The 19,435-nt window shown below is 39.3% G+C and overlaps 1 protein-coding gene across 3 annotated transcripts in view; it reads right to left on the reverse strand.

Annotated features, from left to right (window-relative positions):
- FREM1 (FRAS1 related extracellular matrix 1) overlaps positions 1-19,435 on the reverse strand; it is a 313,656-nt gene that overhangs the window by 256,810 nt on the left and 37,411 nt on the right. For all 3 annotated transcript variants that reach the window (XM_045043745.1, XM_045043744.1, XM_045043746.1), the window contains exon 4: positions 18,172-18,409. The gene's annotated coding sequence lies outside the window, so the exon portion shown is untranslated. The remainder of the gene's footprint in view (positions 1-18,171; positions 18,410-19,435) is intronic.

Consider the following 19,435-nt stretch of genomic DNA (forward strand, 5'->3'; position numbering starts at 1 on the left):
AGTATTGCAGCATCTTTTCATTATATTTCCATTAAAAACAAAAACAAAAAACTACCATTGTTATTTTGACCAGTTCACTGATTGGAACCACAGAGGACTATACCAATACAGGCTGACAGACAAGTATATCTGCCTTAGTGTTCTCCAAAGAGCACACGTTGACCTTTCTTTTTTGTTCTCCACGTCAATATTGACTAATACACTCCTGGCATTCTGTTCAATGAACTCCAGAAAGAAAGAAGGGAGAGTAATTTATCACTAGTTAACTTTAATGTAACAGGGTAGGAAAAAAGTATCATTGTAGCAGCTTTTATCATACCCTCCTAGAAATGGAATAGTCTCTGAGAAACCTTTGATGAGCACTCAGTATAAATTCAAACAGTAAGGATATGGCTGTCCAAGAAGAGCTTGAAATTGCTGTAAGAGAAACAAGGAAAGGAGTTTCTTTGTTGTTTTAGAATGAGTGGAGGAGGGGCACCTGGGTGGCTCAGTTGGTTAAGCCTCCAACTTTGGCTCAGGTCACGACCTCATGGTTCATCCCAAGGTTCAGGAGTTCAAGCCCCAAATCGGGCTCTCTGCTGTCAGGTCAGAACCAGCTTTGGATCCTCTGTTCCCTCTCTCTCCCCCCTCCATCTCTCTCTGAAAAAGAAAAAGAAGAAGAAGAAGAAGAAGAAGAAGAAGAAGAAGAAGAAGAAGAAAAAGAAAAAGAAAAAGAAAAAGAAAAAGAAAAAGAAAAAGAAAAAGAAAAAGAAAAAGAAAAAGAAAAAGAAAAAGAAAAAGAAAAAGAAAAAGAAAAAAGAATGAGTGGAGGGGGCAGAGGAGAAAAAGAAAGGGAAAAGAGAGAGAGCAAGGAGAATACTTGTGATAAAGCCCTTCCCCCTTTTCCCTTTAGAAAGACACAGAAAGCCCCCTGCCAGCCAAAAAAGGAGGGGCCCAAAAGGATTCTGGAGAATTTATTGTGGACTTTTGTTTGTTTACTCTACTATGTGAAATATGACCCTTAATCCAACCATATGTTACTCAAATCCACTACCATGCTATTCAATTAGTTCTCTGCAGAACTCAATCTTAATGAAACTTAATCTCTGTACAATTCAAACTTTTCTCCACTCAACCTCTCCCCAAATCAAATTATTCTCAAGTCACTCTCTACTCAGTGAAAACCCTTTTCAATTCAATACTTACAGATGCTTTGAGTGAGGGTGGTGCTTTGGAATTTGGAGAGGTCTCAATTCACATCTAGGCTGTAGCAACGTAGCCAGAAGAAAAACACAGATGCAGTTGTCAGAGACCTTCCAAATGCGAGCTCCTTGTGAATTTTCAGAAATCTTGCTGGTGATAGATTTCTACAGACCATGGTTTCAAGGCACTCAAGTAAACTTACTAGATATGAAAGGAACAAGGGCTCTAGTTGATATGAGTTACACACATTGTTTAAAACAGGGAATATGCATACGCAGACTCCGTGAAAGTAGGAAAAATCCTGCAGACCTGCTCAAGTCTAAGGTGATGTTTAATGTTGTCCATGCTTCTGGGAAAATCATTTCTAGCTAAGAAGTTATTCTTTATACCAAAAGGCACAGAAATCACCCAAGCAACATCTGTCACCACCATGCAATACCACTGGTGCAACATCAGAAGAACAAAGAACTCAGAACCCAGAAGCAGGGCCCAAAGGTACCCGGCCCAGAATCTGCAGGTTGGAGAGCAGGACAATGACAATGAGCAAGTAGAAAAATAAGTCATTATCAGGTAGTCAGCGACAGGCATTTTACAAAGCATCCTTTAAAGGATAACAAACCGGGGCGCCTGGGTTTGTCATTCAGTTAAGCATCTTGATTTCGGCTCAGGTCATGATCTCACAGTTCGTTTGAGCCCTGCGACAGGCTCTGTGCTGACAGTGTGGAGCCTGCCTGGGATTCTCTCTCTCCCTCTCTCTCTGCCCCTCCTCAGCTTGCACACACATGTGCATATGCATGCACTCTCTCGCTCTCTCTCTCTCTCTGTCAAAATAAATAAACTGTAAAAACAATTCAATTCAATTAAAAAAATAAAGAGCTTTACCTTAAAGGTACATCTGACATAGCAGGGTGAAATGAAGAATGGCACTTATCTACCACCTTTTGAAGTGCCACTAAAATAAATTACAGGAACTAAAAATGCACAAAGACAAAGAAAAAAATGGGGAAGAGATGACTGCCAGTAAGTGAGAAAATCCAGTATCTAAGAGAAAAATTATTTTAAAAACAGAGCCAAATCACCCACAGTACCTCGGAAAGGCTAAGGAGTGGACACACCAGGAACCAGGAAGTGGAATGAAACCTAAGAAGGAAAATCTGTACACAAAGAAAGGAGTGATCAGACACTAAGGGCCCTTCTCGTTTCCTTACTTCTCTGCAAACAGGCCCTGGCTGTCCTCCCATTGCTTAGGAGACTGGAAGTTTAGTCTCTGAAGAAAATAGAGCAGAGAGACTTACAAGTAGCAGCTAGGGGAGGGTTGGGCTGAAACACGGAGCTTCAGGGATGAAGGAAGGCCTTCCTAGTAAACGTTGGGTGTACATCCCCTTACCGTGCTGCTGGGAGACATATACTCTGTAGGAAAGATAGTAACATGTACCTATCTAAAGAAACTGAACAGCATGAAAGGGGAGAGAACTCAACCGATATTGATATAGTCATTCTCTTGATGAAAACGTTAGATCATAGCCCTAAGCTCACGTACTCTATTTCCGCTTCTAATGTGCTTTTAAGTGATTATCATTTTAATGAGAAGATAGACAAGGATCTTCAGACACTTGAGCAAAGTTCGTAGCCTTACACTACCCAATTTCAAGACCTAGGATAAGCTGAACTAATGTTCACATAGGATAAACACAGAAAAATGAAACAGCAATAGACCCCTAGACATACGGTCAGTTGATTTTTGACAAACATGATAAGGCTATTCTCTGAGAAAAGAATCACAGAAGGATATCTATATAAACAAAAATTAACTTCATTGTATGCACAGAATTTACTCATAATAGCAAAAACCATAAAAGTTCAAGCGAAAACATACAAAAACATTCTTACTACCACAGATAGGCAAAGATTTTTCATACACAAAACATAAAAGACAAAAACAAAAGAACAACCTTAAAAAAATAAGTTGATAATATGTTTTAAGTTAAAATTAAAAAAAAATTTTTTTGAAAGACACATTAAAAAATGCAAAGGTCAACCACAATTTGGGTGAAAATATACAAAGGATTTGTACCCAGAAAAGAACTCTTACTTCTCAATAAGAAGACAAACAACCAGGGGTGCCTGAGTGGCTCAGTTGGTTGAATGTCTGGCTCTTGATTTTGGCTCAGGTCACGATCCCAGGGTTGTGGGATCGAGCCCAACAGGCTGAGCATGGAGCCTGCTTCAGATTCTCTCTCCCTCTAAACGATGCAGCCACTCTGGAAAACAGTATGGAGGTTCTCAAAAAACTGAAAAGAGAACCACCCTACTACCCAGCTATTGCACTACTAGGTATTTGTCCAAGGGATACAGGTGTGCTGTTTCAAAGGGGCGCATGCACCCCAATATTTATAGCAGCACTATCCACAATAGCCAAAGTTTGGAAAGAGCCCAAATGCCCAATGATGGATGAATGGATAAAGAAGATGCGGTGCATGTATATGTGTGTGTGTGTGTGTGTGTGTGTGTGTGTGCGCGTGTATACTTCAGAGAAAGACAAAAATCATATGACTTCACTCATATGAGGACTTCTAACATACAAAACAGATTAACATAAGGGAAAGGAAACAAAAATAATATAAAACCAGGGAGGGGGACAAAAACATAAGAGACTCTTAAATATGGAGAACAAACAGAGGGTTACTGGAGGAGTCATGGGAGGGGCGATGGGCTAAACGGGTAAGGGGCATTAAGGAATCTACTCCTGAAATCATTGTTGCACCATGTGCTAATTAATTTGGATGTAAATTTAAAAATAAATTAAATTAAAATTAAAAAAGATTCTCTCTCCCTCTGCCCCTCCCCTGCTTGTGCTGTCTCTAAAATATAAAAATGAAAATTTAAAAAAAAGAAGACACATAACCCATTTTTCTTAACCAGCAAAATACTTCAATAGCTAATTCACAAAGGAAGATAAACAAATAACAAATAGACACATGAAAATATTTTGAACATCATTAATCATTAGGGAATTTCAAATTAAATCTCAATGAGGGGTGCTTGGGTGGCTCGGTCTGTTAAGCATCCGCCTCTTGATTTCGGCTCAGGTCGTGATCTCACAGTTTATAGGATCGAGCCCCCGGTTGGGCTCCATGCTGACAGGGCAGAGCCTGCTTGGGATTCTCTTTCTCTCTTTCTGTCTCAGCACCCCCCTGCTCGCTTGCTCTCTCTCTCTCTAAGTAAATAATAAGTAAACTATAAATAAATAAATAAATAAATAAATAAATAAATAAATATCAATTATATACCATTATACACTCACTAGAATGGCTACGATTTTAAAAAGTAACAATATCAGTGTTGACAAAGATGTAGAACTCTCATACACTGCTAGTGGGATTGTAAAATGGTACAACCTCTTGCCAATTGACCATACACTTTTTAAAATCAACATAAAATACCATAGAACCCAGTAACTGCTCTCCTAAATATTTCCTCAAGGTAAATGACAACCTACCTCTATACAAACACTTGTGTATGAGTTTTATTACAGTTCTGTTCAGAATAGCTCCAAGACAGAATGTCCCAATAACCCAAATGTCCATGGATAAATGGATAATCAAAGGTGATATATCTGTATACCTCTCAGCAATAAAAAGCAATAGAGGCAGACACAAGAGGATGGATCTCAAAAACATTATGATGAACAAAAGAAACTGACTACATAGTGCATGAGTCCACTTATACGCAACTCTAGAACAGGCAAAACTTATCCACTATGACAGGGAAAATCAGCGGTTACCTGGCATGGGGGCAGACTGACTGCAAAAGAGTATACAGAAGTTTTGGAGATGATGGAAATGTGATAAATCTGGATTGCAGTGGTGGTTACCCAGGTGTAAAAAACTCATCAAACTGTAAATTTATAATAGGTACATGTTATTACATGGAAATTATACCTTAATAAAGTTGATTAAAAAAAAAAATCTCGACACCGACTTTTGCTCCTGCTACTCTGCTCTGTGCCTCTTGCTCCCTTACACCACACTCTCAGAAGGGCTATCTATTATTGCTATATTATTTTCTCTGCTCCCATTCTTAACAGCCTATTTCAAGTCAGGCAATGACCAGACCAGCAAAACTGCAATTAGATCACTAAGGACATCAAGTTCCCTGATTCTATTATCAATTTCATACAGTTTCTCACTTACTTTCTTCTTGATATTCTCAGAATCACCCTTCTTTCTTTTTTGGTTCTCCTCTTACCTCACTAGCTTTTACTCACTAGTCTACTTCATTAGTTTCTCCTCACTTTCCAACATCTACTTGGAATTACCCATGCTTAAGTAATCCTCAATTTCTTCTCTGTATTTATTTGCTAAGTGATCTCATTCAGCCTGTGGCTTTAAAATTTTTTTTAATGTTTTTATTTATTTTTGAGACATAGAGAGACAGAGCATGAGCAGGGGAGGGGCAGAGAGAGAGGAGACACAGAATCTGAAGCAGGCTCCAGGCTCCGAGCTATCAACCCAGAGCCCGATGTGGGGCTCAAACTCACGGACTGTGAGATCATGACCTGAGCTGAAGTCAGATGCTTAACTGACTGAGCCACCCAGGTGCCCCAACCTGTAACTTTGAATATTATCTATAAACTGATGATTATCCCTGACCTTTTCCTTCATTCCAAATTAACATACCAGCTGCCACTTGACATTCTACTTAAATGTCTAAGAAGTGTCTCAAATTCAAAGTGCCTATAGAGGCTAAATGATGGACTGTATAGATTTTGAAGTCCTAATTTCCAGCACCAGTAAATGTTACCTTGTATGTTAAGGATCTTGAGATGGGGAGATTATCCTGGATTATCCTAAATGGCCCTAAATGTAATCACAAATGTCCTTATAAGAGAAGACGGCATTGACATATTGACTAATGATGCCTAAAGTAAAACTTAAGGCTGTTGGTTTTGAAGATGGTGGAAAGGGCCAGCCAAAGGATGGAAGGAGTGAAATTCTAGAATCTGGAAAAGTTAAGGCAAAAGACTCCCCATTAGAACCTCCCTAGGGAGCACATGTAGCCTTGCCTATTCCTTGATGCAGGCTTGGTAAAACAAATTTTGGACTTGTGACCTCCAGCACCATTAGAGAATAAATTTCTGTTGTTTTAAGCCACTAAGTTAATGGTAATGTGTTACAGCAGCAACAGCAAACTAATACATTTTCTAAAGTTAACTTTTCATCTCTCTCCTCTAAGTACCCACGCCACCTCATTCTCAATAAATGTCTCAGGCTAAAAAAATTATTGGATAAACATTCCATGAAAGCAGGGACCATGTTGTATGCAGTACTGTATCTCGAAGCATGAAATAATGCCAGACACATAGCAGGTATTCAAGAAGCATTTGTTGAACAAATGGTTGAGTGAATACAGAACACAGAAGATCAATATCAAACCACACTTAATATGCTAAAGGTTAAAGACAGATATTGCATCCATGAAAACAAGAAAGAAAAAATATAATATTAGAAACCAGGGCACCTGGCTAGCTCAGTCAGTGGAGCATGGGTTGTGAATTCAAGCCCCACAATGGGTATAGAAATTACTTAAAAATAAAATCTTTTTTAAAAAATCAAAAATCATGGCACAAAAACAGACACATAGACCAATGGAATAGAATAGAAACCCCAGAACTAGACCCACAAACGTATGGCCAACTCATCTTTGACAAAGCAGGAAAGAACATCCAATGGAAAAAAGACAGCCTCTTTAACAAATGGTGCTGGGAGAACTGGACAGCAACATGCAGAAGATTGAAACTAGACCACTTTCTCACACCATTCACAAAAATAAACTCAAAATGGATAAAGGACCTAAATGTGAGACAGGAAACCATCAAAACCCTAGAGGAGAAAGCAGGAAAAGACCTCTCTGACCTCAGCCATAGCAATCTCTTACTCAACACATCCCCAAAGGCAAGGGAATTAAAAGCAAAAGTGAATTACTGGGACCTTATGAAGATTAAAAGCTTCTGCACAGCAAAGGAAACAACCAACAAAACTAAAAGGCAACCAACGGAATGGGAAAAGATATTCGCAAATGACATATCGGACAAAGGGCTAGTATCCAAAATCTATAAAGAGCTCACCAAACTCCACACCCGGAAAACAAATAACCCAGTGAAGAAATGGGCAGAAAACATGAATAGACACTTCTCTAAAGAAGACATCCGGATGGCCAACAGGCACATGAAAAGATGTTCAGCGTCGCTCCTTATCAGGGAAATACAAATCAAAACCACACTCAGGTATCACCTCACGCCAGTCAGAGTGGCCAAAATGAACAAATCAGGAGACTATAGATGCTGGAGAGGATGTGGAGAAACGGCAACCCTCTTGCACTGTTGGTGGGAATGCAAATTGGTGCAGCCGCTCTGGAAAGCAGTGTGGAGGTTCCTCAGAAAATTAAAAATAGACCTACCCTATGACCCAGCAATAGCACTGCTAGGAATTTATCCAAGGGATACAGGAGTACTGATGCATAGGGCCACTTGTACCCCAATGTTCATAGCAGCACTCTCAACAATAGCCAAATTATGGAAAGAGCCTAAATGTCCATCAACTGATGAATGGATAAAGAAATTGTGGTTTATATACACAATGGAATATTACGTGGCAATGAGAAAAAATGAAATATGGCCTTTTGTAGCAACGTGGATGGAACTGGAGATTGTGATGCTAAGTGAAATAAGCCATACAGAGAAAGACAGATACCATATGTTTTCACTCTTATGTGGACCCTGAGAAACTTAACAGGAACCCATGGGGGAGGGGAAGGAAAAAAAAAAAAAAAACAGGTTAGAGTGGGAGAGAGCCAAAGCATAAGAGACTCTTAAAAACTGAGAACAAACTGAGGGTTGATGGGGGGTGGGAGGGAGGAGAGGGTGGGTGATGGGTATTGAGGAGGGCACCTTTTGGGATGAGCACTGGGTGTTGTATGGAAACCAATTTGTCAATAAATTTCATATAAAAAAACAACAACAACAAAAAAGAAAATATAAAATAAAATAAAAAATTATATTAAATTTAAAAAAAAATTAAAAAAAATTAAAAAAAATTAAAAAAAAAAATAAAAATCCAAGTTAAGGATTCATCACGTTGTATATGTGGGAGATTGGTTGTCGAGTCCCGCTAGGAAGACACAGAAATAATGGTTATAATGTTAATGCTTATGCACAGAATAGGCTCACACTGGGCTTGAGAAAAATAAATCCTGAACCTAAGTTTAAAAAAAAAAAAAAAAATCAAAAATCAAAATAAAGAACTCTTGAAATTGAAAAATAGTGCAGCTAAATTTTTAAAATCTCATTATGAGGGTTGGAAAGGTACAATGAAAAAGCCAAGAATAGTATAGAAGATTAGAAAATTAGGATGCTGGCAGGCCAGAAAGGAGTGGTAGGATATAGTCAATGTGCTGAATCAGAAAAAAAAAATGCAGCCAAGAATTAAGGCTGTCATTCAAAATAGAAAAATAGATAAAGAGTTTCCCAGACAAAACTAAAGGAGTTTGCGACCACTAAACCAGCCCTGCAAGAAAATTAGGGGGGGACTCTCTGAAGGGAGAAAAGGCAAAACAAAACAAAAATACCAAAAGCAACAGAGACTAGAAAGGACTAGAGAACACTACCAGAAACCCAACACTACAAGCAACATAATGGCAATAAATTCATATCTTTCAGTGCTCACTCTAAATGTCAATGGACTCAATGCTTCAAAAAAAAAGATATAGGATAACAGAAAGGAAAAGAAAACAAGATCCACCATCTATATGCTGTTTACAAGAGATCCATTTTAGGCCTAAAAACACCTTCATATTGAAAGTAAGGGGATGGAGAACCATCTATGATCTAACGGCCACCAAAAGAAAGCCAGAGTAGCCATACTTACATCAGAAAATCTAGGTTTTAAAATAAGGATGTAACAAGAGATGAAGAAGGGCATTATATCATAATTAAGCGTTCTATCCACCAAGAAGATCTAACAATTGTAAACATTTATGCCCCCAACATGAACACTCAAATATATAAATCAATTAATCACAAACATAAAGAAACACATTGATAATAATACCATAATAGTAGGAGAATTCAACACCCCACTTACAGCAATGGACAGATCATCTAAGCAGAAAGTCAACAAGGAAACAATGGCTTTGAATGACACACTGGACCAGATGGACTTAACAGATATATGCTGAACATTTCATCCTAAAGCAGCAGAACACACATTCTTCTCAAGTGCACATGGAACGTTCTCCAGAATAGACCACATACTGGGACACAAATCAGCCCTCAGCAAGTACAAAAAGATCAAGATCATACCGTGCACATTTTCAGACCACAATGCTATGAAACTCAAAATCAACCACAGGAAAAAATTTAGAAAGACAACAAATACTTGGAGATTAAAAAACAATCTACCAAAGAACGAATGGTTTAACCAAAAAGTTAAAGAAGAAATTAAAAAGTACATAGAAGCAAATGAAAATGATAGCACCACAGCCCAAAACTTTTGGGATGCAGTAAAGGTGGTCATAACAGGGAAGTGTATAACAATCCAGGCTTTTCTTTTTTTTTTTTTAATTTTTTTTCAACGTTTATTTATTTTTGGGACAGAGAGAGACAGAGCATGAATGGGGGAGGGGCAGAGAGAGAGGGAGACACAGAATCGGAATCAGGCTCCAGGCTCTGAGCCTTCAGCCCAGAGCCTGACGCGGGGCTCAAACTCACAGACCGCGAGATCGTGACCTGGCTGAAGTCGGACGCTTAACCGACTGCACCACCCAGGCGCCCCAATCCAGGCTTTTCTAGAGAAGGAAGAAAGGTCTCAGATGCACAACCTAACCCTTCATCTTAAAGAGCTGGAAAAAGAACAGCAAATAAAACCCCAAGCCAGCTGAAGATGGGAAATAAAAAGATTAGAGCAGAAATCAATGCTATCAAAATAAAAAATAAAAACAGAACAGTAGAACAGAACAATGAAACCAGGAACTGATTCTTTGAAAGAATTAACAAAATTGATAAACCCTTAGCCAGTTTGATCAAGAAGAAAAAGGAAAGGACCCAAGTAAATAAAATCAATAATGAAAGAGGAGAGATCACAACCAACACTGTAGAAATACAACCAATAATAAGAGAATGCTATGAGCAATTATATGCCAATAAAATGGGCAATCCAGAAGAAATGGACAAATCCCTAGAAACATATAAACTACCAAGACTGAAACATGAAGAAATAGAAAGTTTGAACAAACCCATAACCGGGAAAGAAATCAAATTAGTAATCAAAACTCTCCCCAAAAATCAAGAGTCCAAGGCCAGATAGCTTTCCAGGGAAATTCTACCAAACATTTAAAGAAGAGTTAACACCTATTCTTTTGAAGCTGTTCCAAAAAATAGAAATAGAAGGAAAACTACCAAACTCATTCTATGAGGCCAGCATTACCTTGATTCCAAAACCAAACAAAGAACCCACTATAAAGGAGAACTATAGACCAATTTCTCTGATGAACATGGATGCAAAAATTCTAAACAAGATACTAGCCAACCAGATCCAACAATATATTAAAAGAATTATTCACCTATTAAAAGATCAAGTGGGATTTATACCTGGGATGCAGGGTTGGTTCAATACCCACAAATCAATGAATGTGATACATCACATCAATAAAAGGAAAAGAACCACATGACCCTCTCAATAGATGCAGAGAAATCATTTGACAAAATATATCATCCTTTCTTGATAAAAACCCTCAAGAAAGTAGGGATAGCAGGATCATACCTCAAGATCATAAAAGCCATATACAAAAGACTCACTGCTAGTATCATCCTCAATGGGGAAAAACTGAGAGCTTTCCCCCTAAGGTCAGGAACAAGACAGGGATGTCCACTCTTGCCACTGTTATTCAACGTAGGATTGGAAATCTTAGCCTGAGCAATCACACAACACAAACATGTAAAAGGCATCCAAACTGGCAAGAAGAAGGTCCAACTTTCATTCTTCGCAGACAATATGATAGTCTATATGGAAAACCCAAAAGACTCCACCAAAAAACTGCTAGAACTGATCCATGAATTCAGTAAAATCGCAGGATATTAAAATCAATGCACAGAAATCAGTTGCATTTCTATATACCAATAATGAAGCAGCAGAAAGAGAAATCAAGAAATCAACCCCATTTACAATTGCACCAAAACCCAGAAAATACCTAGGAATAAACCTAAGAAGTGAAAGAAGTGAAAAATCTATACATTGCAAACTATAGAAAGCTTATGAAAGAAACTGAAGAAGACAGCAAAAAATGGAAAAATATTCCATGTTCCTGGATTGGAAGAACAAATCTTGTCAAAATGTCAATAGTACCCAAAGCAATCTACGTATGCAATACAATCTCTATCAAAATAACACTAGCATTCTTCACAGAACTAGAACAAACAATCGTAAAATTTGTATGGAACTAGAAAAGACCCAAATAGCCAAAGCAATCCTGAAAAAGAAAACCAAACTGGAGGCATCACAATCCTGGACTTTAAGATATATTGCAAAGCTTTAATCATCAAGACAGTATGTTTCTGGCACAAAAAATAGACACATAGATCAATGGAACAGAATAGAGAACCCAGAAATGTACCCCACAAACATATGGCCAACTAATATTTGACAAAGCAGGAAAGAGTATCCAATGGAATAAAGATAGTCTCTTTGGCAAATGGTACTAGGAAAACCAGACAGTGACATGCAAAAGAATGAACCTGGGTCACTTTCTTACACCATACACAAAAATACACTCAAAATGGATGAAAGACCTAAATGTAAGATAGGAATCCATCAAAATCATCGAGGAGAAAGCAGGCAAAAACCTCTTTGACCTTGCCAGCAGGAACTTCTTACTCAACATATCTCTGGAAACAAAGGAAGCAAAAGGAAAAATGAACTATTGGGACCTCATGAAAATAAAAAGCTTGTGCACAGTGAAGGAAACAATCAGCAAAACTAAAAGGCAACTGATGGAATGGGAGAAGATATTTGCAAACAACATATCAGATAAAGGGTTAGTATCTACAGTCTATAAAGAACTTCTCAAACTCAACACCCAAAAAACAAATAATCCAGGGAAGAAATGGACAAAAGACATGAATAGACACTTCTCCAAAGAAGACATCCAGATGGCTAACATGAAAAAATGCTCAACATCACTCATCATCAGGCAAATACAAATCAAAAAAACAATGAGATACCACCTCGCACCAGTCAGAATGGCTAACATTAACAACTCAGGTAATGACAGATGTTGGTGAGGATGCAGAGAAAGAGGATTCCTTTAGCATTGCTGGTGGGAATGCAAACTGATGCAGCCACTCTAGAAAAGAGTATGGAGGTTCCTCAAAAAATTAAAAATAGAACTATCCTACGACCCAGCAATTTTACTGCTAAGTATTCATCCAAAGGACACAAGTATGCTGTTTTGAAGGGGCACATGCTCCCCCATGTTTATAGCAGCACTATCAACAATAGCCAAAGTATGGAAAGAGCCCAAATGTCCATCGATGGATGAATGGATAAAGAAGATGTGGTGTATATATACAATGGAATATTGGCTGGCAATCAAAAAGAATGAAATCTTGCCATTTGCAACAACACGGATGGAACTGGAGGGTATTATGCTAAGTAAAATTAGTCAGAGAAAGACAAATATCATATGACTTCACTCATATGTGGAATTTAAGATACAAACTATGAACATAAGGGAAGGGAAGCAAAAATAATATAAAAATAGGGAGGGAGATAAAATATAGGAGACTGTTAAGTATAGGGAACAAACTGAGGGTTGCTTGAGGGTTTGTTGGTGGGGATGTGGGCTAAATGGGCAGGGGAATTAAGGAGGACACTTGCTGGGATGAGCACTGGGTGTTATATGTAGGGGATCATCACTGGATCCTACTCCTGAAATCATTATTGCACTATATAACACTATATATATGTATGTATATATACATATATATGTATACATATATACATATACATACACACGTATATACACATACATACATATATGTGTGTGTATACACACACACACACACACACACACTATATATATATAACTTGGATGTAAATTAAAAAATAAATAATTTTTTTAAAAAGAAAAAAGAAAGAAAATTAGGATGCCTAATTCTAATTTAAAATTAGAATGGACATCCATGATCCAATTAACAGAAGATCCAGACAGAGAAAACAGAAAAGAACAACAGGAAAGGAAATTGCTAAGGAAACAAAACAATTTTCCAAAACTGAAGGATGTGGATCTTTTTTTTTAAGTTTATTTTTATTTATTTTGAGAGAGAGAGATAGAGCAAGTAGGGGAAGGGCAGAGAGAGAGGGAGACAGAATCCCAAGAAGCTCCCCACTGCCAGCGCAGCACCTAATGTGGGGCTCAAACCCGCAAACCGTGAGATCATGACCCAAGCTGAAGTCAAGAATCAGACATTTAACCTACTGAGCCACCCAAGCACGCCAGGACATGGGTCTTCTTGATGAAAAACCTATCGCTTTAAGTATCTTGCAATTTTGTCAATTATACCTCAATAAAGCTGGAGGAAAAAAAAGCTACATTATAAAAGACAGTAAACAAGGCCTCAAAATCCTGACAGATGTGAACAGAATGCTATACCCTGCAACGCTATTAATTAATCAAGGTGGCATACAATAAAGACATTTTCAGACTGCCCAAGAATTCAAAAACATGCTTCTCATGCAAGGCTGTGCTTCAGAAAACCAAGATATAGACAGGAAAGACAAGGAATCTGCAAAATAATTGGCCCAAGACCTGAGAAGTCCCACACTGATTCCTGTGCTACAGGCCCAGAGGGCAAAGTCTCCAGGGTGGGCGAGGGGCCAGAGGAAGATGAAGGAAGATGGGGGTGAAGGAATGGAACCCACAGATTTTTTTCAACTGTTTTACATGCTTAAAAAATTATTGAAAGATGTTTGACAAATCTATTGAAGCATCTGGAAAACAAATTGTTAATGCACATATAGTAAACGAAGCAAACGAAAAGATAAGGCAATTGCCAACATCAAGATTAAAAAGTTATACAAGAGAGGAAATGCAATCGTCGCACATTACTTGCATCTGCAGTGAACAACTTATATGGTCATGATGCTGCAAATGCTAAGCAATGATTTCACCAAAACTGTGGGCACAACTAGAGTATGAGGGTGGAGACAGGAGAAGAATAAGCAGTGAGGGCAGAGATGGGGTGAGGAAGAAAGACAGCGAAAGCCTCATCCACAATGAATGAAAAATGTCTACAATTGGGAACAAGTACAGATAATCAGCATAAGCATATTAGTTAGAAATACTATGATACACCAAAAACTATAAAATACCTAGGAATAAACCTAACCAAAGAGGTGAAAAATCTATACACTGAAAACTACAGAAAGCTGATGAGAGAAATTGAAGAAGACACAAAGAAATGGAAAAAAAATTCCATGCTCCTGGATAGGAAGAACAAATACTGTTAAAATGTTGATACTACCCAAAGCAATCTACATATTCAATGCGATCCCTATCAAAGTAACACCAGCATTCTTCACAGAGCTAGAACAAATAATCCTAAAATTTGTACGGAACCAGAAAAGACCCCGAATAGCCAAAGCAATCTTGAAAAAGAAAACCAAAGCAGGAGGCATCACAATCCCAGACTTCAAGCTGTAATCATCAAGACAAATCATCAAGACAAAGCTGTAATCATCAAGACAGTATGGTATTGGCACAAGAACAGACACTCAGATCAATGGTACAGAATAGAGAATCCAAAAGTGGACCCACAAACGTATGGCCAACTAATCTTTGACAAAGCAGGAAAGAACATCCAATGGAATAAAGACAGTCTCTTCAGCAAGTGGTACTGGGAAAACTGGACAGCGACATGCAGAAGAATGAACCTGGACCACTTTCTTACACCATACACAAAAACAAACTCGAAGTGGATGAAAGACCTCAATGTAAGACAGGAAGCCATCAAAATCCTCAAGGAGAAAGCAGGCAAAAACCTCTTTGATCTTGGCCACAGCAATTTCTTACTCAACACGTCTCCGGAGGCAAGGGAAACAAAAGCAAAGATGAACTGCTGGGACCTCATCAAAATAAAAAGCTTCTGCACAGCGAAGGAAACAATCAGCAGAACTAAAAGGCAACTGACGGAATGGGAGAAGATACTTGCAAACGACATATCAGATAAAGGGTTAGTATCCAAAATCTATAAAGAACTTATCAAACTCAACACCCAAAAAACAAATAATCCAGTGAAGAAATGGGCAAAAGACATGAATAGACACTTCTCCAAAGAAGACATCCAGAAGGCCAACCAACACATGAAAAATGCTCCACATCACTCATCATCAGGGAAAGACAAATCAAAACCACCATGAGATACCACCTAACACCTGTCAGAATGGCTAACATTAACAACTCAGGCAACAACAGATGTTGGTGAGGATGCGGAGAAAGGATCCCTTTTGCATTGTCGGTGGAAATGCAAACTGGTGCAGCCACTCTGGAAAACAGTGTGGAGATTTCTCAAAAAACTAACAATAGAACTACCCTACAACCCAGCAATTGCACTACTAGGCATTTATCCACGGGATACAGGTGTGCTGTTTCGAAGGGACACGTGCACCCCCATGTTTATAGCAGCACTATCAACAGTAGCCAAAGTATGGAAAGAGCTCAAATGTCCATCGATGGGTGAATGGATAAAGAAAATGTGGTATATATATACAATGGAGTATTACTCAGCAATCAAAAAGAATGAAATCTTGCTATTTGCAACTACGTGGATGGAACTGGAGGGTATTATGCTAAGTGAAATTAGAGAAAGACAAAAATCATATGACTTCACTCAGATGAGGACTTTAAGAGACAAAACACATGAACATAAGGGAAGGGAAGCAAAAATAACATAAAAACAGGGAGGGGGACAAAACAAAAGAGACTCATAAATATGGAGAACAAACTGAGGGTTGCTGGAGGGGTTGTGGGAGGAAGGAAGGGCTAAATGGGTAAAGGGCATTAAGGAATCTACTGAAATCATTGCTCACTATATACTAACTAATTTGGATGTAAATTTTAAAAAATAAAAAATAAAGTTAAATCAAAAAAAAAAAAGAAATGCTATAATAAATAATGGGGCACTTGGATGTTAGTGATTTCAGCTCAGGTTGTGATCTCACGGTTTGGGAGTTTTGAACCCCGCGTCTGGCTCTGTGCTGACAGCATGGATCCTACTTGGGATTCTCTCTCTCTTTCTCTCAAAATAAATAAATAAACTTAAAAAAAAAGAAATACTATAATAAATAGTACAAGCAGCAACTAAAAGAGCTTAACAGGATCACTTTCAGGGAGGGCTGAAACAGAGGGTGGAAGGAACGAGAAGTGACTTTTCCTTATTACTTCCTAGTCCTATTGTATTACGTTTACACGTGTATAAGTATTATAGTACTTTGATACAAGACTTAATGATAAAGTCAAAACTAATAAAACTAAACAAAGGTCTCAGAGCCAGTATAGACGTAAAGAAAGAGAATTTCCCAACAAATAGCAATATGGCCTGTGACACAAGAAAGTGACGTCCCTCAGTCACCTGAAGCCAAGCAGGACCAGCAGAGTAAGAACAACTAGAAAAAAGGGAACACAGGCGTGACAGAGCAAAACGCTTTCTAGACACGCCTGGCTCAGAGTTTTTACCAACCCCTTTGTGAGAAGGAAACTGGAGAGCACTAAAACAATATATTGTTTTTGTTTTCTGCACACCATTTCTTCCCACAGAGAGACGAGTCTTTGGTTCTCTTCCCCAGCGTAGACGCAACCACTCTCAACAAATGTGCTCCTCGCCCTCAGCAAGTCCTGGGGTCAAGAGCCCTTCAGACAGGTCACAGAGAAACATCTGCACTGGCCCGAACCAAGGGACAAGTTCGAGGAAAGTTCCTCTGACAGAAAGCTAATGTATGATCTGTTTTAACCACGCAAACACACGTACAAACACATGCATGTACACACACGCGCGCACACACACACACAGTGTCTAATTGGGAGGGATCTCTTCTTTTTAACTGTTGTCCTCTGGCTTTTTTGGTCAGTAGTTGCACAACATTTTAATTGAACGTCCACTTTCATCTTGACTAGGACGGGGAAGTGTAAATTGCGTCGTGCGAGCTAAGCAAAAAGGCCCAGAAGGTTCTCGTCCATGGCATGACTTCGAGCAACAGATTATGTTCCTGCCAAAACTGACTCCAAAAGCAATTTACCTATACTACAAGACTGCTCGGATATAAAAGGATCTTGCTGTATTAGAGACTTCTTACAGCTAAGGCTGTCTATGCCATGGCTGTCCAGCTGCATCTTCATAAACATATATTCATTGTTGAAATAGCCCCCCCCAGGCTTGAAGGTCTGCCACTTGTAGTCCATAAAATAAACTGTGATTTAAAAAAAAAAAAAAAGTCTTTGTTTAAAAATAATGCAGTTACTTTAAAAAAAAAAATCAAATTATGTTCAAAGAGTCGCGTGTGTAACCCAAAGGCAGTGGGGATTAAAGAATCAACTGGCAAGCCCAGCATGTGGGCCCGTGCCGAGTCTCCAGCAAACCCGAGCTAGAAGGAAAATAGGTGGGAAGCTGGTACACACAGATGGAGGTACTTCTAAATAAACTGGGAGACGCCGAAGCATTTTTGTAACCCAAAGCCAAGCAGGCTTCTAAAATCCTTCCTTCCATATTTACAGAAAAGACCACGCTGCTATAGGCATTATCAAGGCAAGTTCACCATAAAGAAGAGACCTGGTGACTCTGATACTGCCGTGCCCCTGGGAAGCCATGTCAGTCACTTGTTGCCGGTGGCCGGCGCGAGGTCCAAGTGGAAAGCTCCAGGGCGACCCTGCCAAAGCCCGTACCTCATGTGCAGCAGCTCCAGGAGGACCCACGTGCATGTGGACACAGGGACAGGAACCGCTCAGCCGTATCCGGTCAAGTGTTGCGGGATGAGGGAGCTATGCTGCTGGTTTCATAGTGGGGGTTCAACTGGTCAGTGACAGCATGGTGTTGTCGTCCACGCCACAGACCCTGACACTCGGTCTGGTCTCAAATCCCAACTCAGCCACCTTCTTGCTGTCTCTGCTTCTGTTTCCTCATCTATAAAATAAGGATAATACCTCCTTCATAGCATTTTCTGAAGGTTTCTCTTTTCTCTTTCTTTTTTTCTTTTTTTTTAGAGAGAGAGCAAGCGTGAATGGGGAGAGGGACACAGGGGGAGAGAGAGTCTCAGGCAGGCTCCGTGCTCAGCACAGAGCCTGATGTGAGGCTCGATCCCACAACCCTGGGATTATGAACTGTGCCAAAATCAAGAGTCGGACACTGAACCAACCGAGCCACCCAGGCGCCCCAATTTTGATCACTTAGAAGAGTGGCACAGAGTAAATACTCCATGAGGATTGGCTATTAATATTATTCTCAGTTTCTATCTTTTTAATAATTTTTTAAAGTTTATTTTATTTATTTTGAGAGAGAGAGTGAGCACATGTGTATAAGAGTGGGAGAGAGGCAGAGACAGAGACAGAAAGAGAGAGAGAGAGAGAGAGAGAGAGAGAGAGAGAGAGAGAATCCCAAGCAGGCTCTGTATGCTGTTAGCACAGAGCCCCATGTGGGACTCAATCTCACCAACCAAGAAATCAAGAGTCAGCTACTCAACCGACCAAGCAACCCAGGCGCCCCCTCAGTTTCTATTTTTGTTACCGTAAAGTCTGAGCTGAAACATGGCAGGATGATTAACAAAAGGGAACTGAATATGATGGAGGCAGCCAATCTTTGAAGCCAAGATAGTCATGTCCACATTGGTGTGGCCCGATCAGCTGAACCTCTGGGTTCAAATCCCACCTCCCCCCATGTTTGCCACTGGAATAAAATAGAAATTACTCTAATTACGCCCAACCTGAAAACGCAGTGTGAGGATTAAATGAAATCCCATCAGTGAAAGTAGCTGAAAGTGAAAGTAACACAGCAGGCACTTCCTGAACCGTATTTTATTTTCCATTCCCTTACAAAGTGGCAACATACCAGGCAGCAAGCTCCCTGGGGACTGAATTAGATCTAGTGTCTTGGTTCCTGCTGTTGTCACCAGTGCAGTAATAAATGGCTGCAGCGAATATGTGCTCAGTCAAT

This window comes from Felis catus, chromosome D4 (genome assembly GCF_018350175.1).
Source record: "Felis catus isolate Fca126 chromosome D4, F.catus_Fca126_mat1.0, whole genome shotgun sequence".
NCBI lineage: Eukaryota > Metazoa > Chordata > Mammalia > Carnivora > Felidae > Felis > Felis catus.